Genomic DNA, 5,491 nt, shown 5'->3' on the forward strand with positions numbered 1-5,491 from the left:
AGGTGTTCCTGATCGATGGCTGATTGCATGTGCCTGGGAGGAGTATTTAGGAGCCAGCCACCAGTCCTTCGATGCCTGAGTGTTTTGCCCATGTGGTAATCTTCATGCCAAAGTAACATACCAGTTTTGTCTGTACTAAAGTACTTACCCTGTGTTTTGTTTTTTCCTGCTTTCCTACTAGTACCTGTGAGGTGTGGGCGGATTTCTTGGAGCCTTGGAGGACTACATCACTAAATCTTTGGCCACTGGGCTCATTAGACACTCTTCGTCGCCACTTGGGGGAAGGATTCTTCTTTGTAAGCAAGAAAGACGGGTCCCTGCGGCCGTGTATAGACTTCAGGGGGTTAAATGCTATCACGGTGAAGAATAAATACCCTCTCCCCCTCATTTCAGCTGCTTTGGAGCCCGTCCAAGGGGCAACTGTCTTTACCAAGCTAGACTTGCGCAATGCGTACCATTTAGTGCGCATAAGACAGGGGGATGAGTGGAAGACAGCTTTTAAAACTCCCTTGGGTGACTTTGAATATTTAGTGATGCCTTTCGGATTATGCAATGCACCAGTGGTATTTCAGGCCCTGGTGAATGATGTCCTTCATGACTTTTTGAACATTTTTGTCTTTGTATACTTAGACGACATTCTCATCTATTCGAAAGATCTGACAGAGCATCAAGTTCATCTTCGCCTAGTATTACAATGGCTACTAGAGAACAGGTTGTTTATTAAAGCCGAGAAGTGTGAATTTCACAAATCATCTGTGTCCTTCTTGGGGTTTACACTGAGGAGTGGACAGCTATGCTCTGACCCGGCAAAAATAAAAGCAGTGCTAGAGTTGTCCGTGCCTGACTCCAGGAAACAGCTTCAGCTTTGCCAATTTTTATTGCCGCTTCAGGTAGAGGTTAGGCTAGAGAGAGGCTTTCTCCTGGACACCCGAAGCCAACGCAGACTTTATGACCTTAGAAGAGAAGTTCGCACTGGCACCCATCCTTCTCCAGCCTGACCCGTCCAAACAGTTTATCCTGGTGGTAGACGCCTCAGAATCTGGGGTGGGTGCTGTGCTGTCACAACGCTCTGCTGAAGATAATAAACTCCACCCCTGTGATTACTTTTCCCACAGACTGACACCCTCCGAAAGGAACTACAATGTGGGGGACCGTGAACCCCTGGCCATCAAGCTCGCCCTTGAGGAGTGGCGCCATTGGCTGGAGGGCACGCAACATCCAGTGCTGGTCTGGACGGATCACACGAACCTTTCCTATCTCCAGTCAGCTCGGAGACTGAACCCACGTCAGCCCCGTTGGTCCCTATTCTTCTCTCGGTTTAACCTCACCATCTTGTACTTCCCTGGGTCGAAGAAAGTTAAACCTGATGCCCTGTCCCGTCAGTTCTCTCCTGACATGACCAGTGAGGCCCCCGTTACCCCATGCTCCGATGCCTGACTACGACCACTGCCACTACCTGGAGTGAGTACTTACTGTGGATTGAGTATGCCCACAATGCTCATGTTTCTGCCGCCACAGGGCTGTCCCCATTTGAGGTGTCTCTGGGCTATCCGCCCCCGCTGTTCCCTGCTGATGAGGAGGAGATCTCGGTGACTTCTGTCCAGCACCATATTCATCGCTGTCGGAGGGTTTGGGCCAACACTGTGACAGCTCTGCAGCGTACCGAGGAGCAAAATCACCACTATGCGTACCACATAGGGTTCCTGCACCAGAATACTTCCCTGGTCAAAAGGTATGGCTGTCTGCCCAAAATATTCCCTTGAAGTCCTTCTCCAAGAAACTGGCTCCACGATTTATTGGACCCTATGTAATCGACACTATTTTGAGTCCCACGGCTGTTCGTCTGCGCCTGCCCGCTTCTATGCGCATTCACCCAACTTTCCATGTCTGTCAAATCAAGCCCGTCCAGACCAGTGACCTTTGCCCTCTAGCCGAGCTCCCTCCACCCTCCCGGGACCTTGGGGGCCACCCGGCTTTCCCCGTCCGCCGGATTGTGGATTCCCGGCGGGAGATGGCAATACTCGGTGGATTTGGAGGGTTACGGCCCAGAGGACCGTGCCTGGATTCCCCGGGCCTTCATCTGTGACCCGTCCCTGATCACAGATTACCTGGCTTCTCTTCCCTCGAGCTCATCTGGACCACCTGGAGGCGGTCATTGAGGCGGGGGTACTGTCGTGCTGTGTAGGTCGACCAGAGGTCGTCCTTGAGCCACAGTCTGTTCCTGCAACAGGTGTTCCTGATCGATGGCTGATTGCGTGTGCCTGGGAGGAGTATTTAGGAGCCAGCCGCCAGTCCTTCGATGCCTGAGTGTTTTGCCCATGTGGTAATCTTCATGCCAGAGTAACCATACCAGTTTTGTCTTTACTAAAGTACTTACCCTGTGTTTTGTTTTTTCCTGCTTTCTTACTAGTACCTGTGAGGTGTGGGCGGATTCCATGCTACCCCGGACCTAGACAACCAGCACTTCATTCTGACAGTTGGTGATTTTGGATTTTCTGTATTCGACTGTTGGCTTGGCTCCTGGATCCTTCTAAGACCCTGTCCCTTTGAGTACTCTGACCAGCCGTGGATCGTTCCTTGCTGGACCACTTTCTGGATTTCCTGACTCCCAGCCCCATTGGAAGGCCCCTCCGGTTCAGTAACAACCAGAGACGAAGTAAGCAAGTTTGGACCTTTTTGAGATATCTGAAATTTGTCCTGAATTAACCAGCGCTTCTCTCTCTAGAGAACCCGAGAAGCCTGCGACCCTGCCTGTGCTTTTACAGGTCTTTAAATAAGACCTGTAAAATAAACCTTTTAACGTTCTCTGTTCTCCTGAGTGTGGTTTGCATGTTGGTCAAACAAATCTCTAAAGATATGACACATTAGCTGCTCATCCGGGAGGAGTGAATGCTGCAAGTCACTGACTGGATACAATCTGCTGGGTTTCCTTAGATAGAAAAACTTTTTATCCAATTTGAATAAATAACTGAATCTGACTGCACTGTTCAATGATTAGGATTAATTGGAATGTATGTACCTGACTTTTGTGAAGTGCCTTGAGACGACATGTGTTGTGAATTGGCACTATATAAATAAACTGAATTGATTTGAATTGAATCGAACATTAGCTAATAGTCTGTCACAGCTGCTCACAAAAAATGCACCAACACAAATCAAACAACGTCGTAAATGGGTGGTAACTATTCTAACTAAACTTAAACAGTGTTATGAAAGATGAAGACTAGTGAACTGTTATTTGTAGAAGAATGAAATTGAAGTACAATATTTTTAGCAAGTTTCCTCTATTACGTTTACTGTCAGCTGCACTCTTCCACTTCTGGTTTTTATTTTAGTGCATTGTTTTGATTGATTTTTTTATTATATACACAGCAGAAAAATACTGAGGTCCGGACCTCTGGGTCCTCAACAGTAGCTTCGGCCATGGGCAGGAGGCTGAGAATGTTTTAAAGTCTGAGCTGCAGCATGCAGTTTCACACACTCTTCATACTCCTCTTTATGTCGTTTATGTAAATGGTGAAAACGTTTGTAGTGCTTGAACTTTTTGTCAAGACTTGTTTTCGGCATTGTCTACAAAACACATTTTTCTGCTGTTCATCCGACATATTGAATCGGAACCATTTCCAATAACTGAGCCGTTGTTTTTCTTTTTGCTCACCAGTTTCTTTTCGACATCCTCTCCGATGTTTTCATCTCCCCCTTCCATCTTGTAACTAAACTTCCTGTCCGTGGCGCCACGTGAAGTGGTGGGGAGGGATGATTGATTTGATTTGTGTTCAGAGAATGACGGAGGCTGGGCAATGGGAAGTTCAGCACAGCCGCACACCCAGGGGAGAAAGAGGAAAGAGGAACTGGGGGGTGTATAAGTATAATTGAAACACAATGTTGACCATTTTGATGTAAACAGTCTCATTTTAGATCTCATTGGGAAAATCTTGATTTTTTTAAAACCTCGAAATATCGCCCAGGCCAAGCAAGAATTATTGTTCAGTGTTGAAGCACGGTCATCCGGGATTCATAGAACCATAACTTTAGGTTCCTGTGTTTTTTCATCATGGAACACTTTTTTACGCCATGCTGCTTCTGGTCTGCCTACAATTAGGTCCATTACACTCCAAACCATAGATAGACAGATCATCTCAAAGTATATTTGATTAGAGTGATTCAGTGGTCGCTGACAGCACAGACTCTATAAAAAAAACACTAAATATAACCCTATATTTGGCACAAAATTGTAAGTACTGGGTTCACCCATTCCTGTTGACTGGACATGCAAAGAAGTTATTAAAAAAAATGCTTTGGTGTGACATTCTCATGACATTCTTCTTTTAAGCAGCAACCCTATACAGTTTTCAGAGAGCTACTGGTCCTCCTTCAGAAATGTTGTATATTCTTACCACTGTAGACATAAGTCTACTATCAAATCCAAATAAGGTCACTTCCGGGTCCAGAAAGGCCAACATGGAGGCAGCAGGATAATATAAACCAAAAGGTGAAGTCACAAAAATTTTGGCCTCTAGTGTTATTTTAGCTATAAATATATATCTATATACTGGGGTTGGACAATGAAACTGAAACACCTGTCATTTTAGTGTGGGAGGTTTCATGGCTAAATTGGACCAGCCTGGTAGCCAGTCTTCATTGATTGCACATTGCACCAGTAAGAGCAGAGTGTGAAAGTTCAATTAGCAGGGTAAGAGCACAGTTTTGCTCAAAATATTGAAATGCCCACAACATTATGGGTTACATAATGTTGTGGGCATAAGAGTTCATAAGAGGACAAATTGTTGGTGCACGTCTTGCTGGTGCATCTGTGACCTAGACAGCAAGTCTATGTGATGTATCAAGAGCCACGGTATCCAGGGTAATGTCAGCATACCACCAAGAAGGACGAACCACATCCAACAAGATTAACTGTGGACGCAAGAGGAAGTTGTCTGAAAGGGATGTTCGGGTGCTAACCTGGATTGTATCCAAAAAACATAAAACCAAGGCTGCCCAAATCATGGCAGAATTAAATGTGCACCTCAACTCTCCTGTTTCCACCAGAACTGTCCGTCAGGAGCTCCACAGGGTCAATATACACGGCCGGGCTGCTATAGCCAAAACTTTGGTCACTCATGCCAATGCCAAACGTTGGTTTCAATGGTGCAAGGAGCGCAAATCTTGGGCTGCGGACAATGTGAAACATGTATTGTTCTCTGATGAGTCCACCTTTACTGTTTTCCCCACATCCGGGAGAGTTACGGTGTGGAGAAGCACCAAAGAAGCGTACCACCCAGACTGTTGCATGCCCCGAGTGAAGCATGGGGGTGGATCAGGGAAGGTTTGGGCTGCCATATCATGGCATTTCCTTGGCCCAATACTTGTGCTAGATGGGCGCATCACTGCCAAGGACTACCGAACCATTCTTGAGGACCATGTGCATCCAATGGTTCAAACATTGTATCCTGAAGGCGGTGCCGTGTATCAGGATGACAATGCACCAATA

General features: G+C 46.3%; 1 long non-coding RNA gene across 2 annotated transcripts; it reads left to right on the forward strand.

Annotated features, from left to right (window-relative positions):
* The first annotated feature begins 314 nt into the window (after positions 1-314).
* Positions 315-2,805, forward strand: LOC124875599. Of its 2 annotated transcripts, XR_007040073.1 has the most exons (3): positions 315-2,323; positions 2,411-2,656; positions 2,726-2,805. It is a non-coding gene; the product is annotated as an uncharacterized LOC124875599 (long non-coding RNA). The 2 variants fall into 2 exon arrangements; XR_007040074.1 differs by having other exon boundaries at positions 2,411-2,805.
* The last annotated feature ends 2,686 nt before the right edge of the window (positions 2,806-5,491 follow it).

Source organism: Girardinichthys multiradiatus, chromosome 10 (genome assembly GCF_021462225.1).
Source record: "Girardinichthys multiradiatus isolate DD_20200921_A chromosome 10, DD_fGirMul_XY1, whole genome shotgun sequence".
In the NCBI taxonomy this organism is placed as follows: Eukaryota; Metazoa; Chordata; class Actinopteri; order Cyprinodontiformes; family Goodeidae; genus Girardinichthys; species Girardinichthys multiradiatus.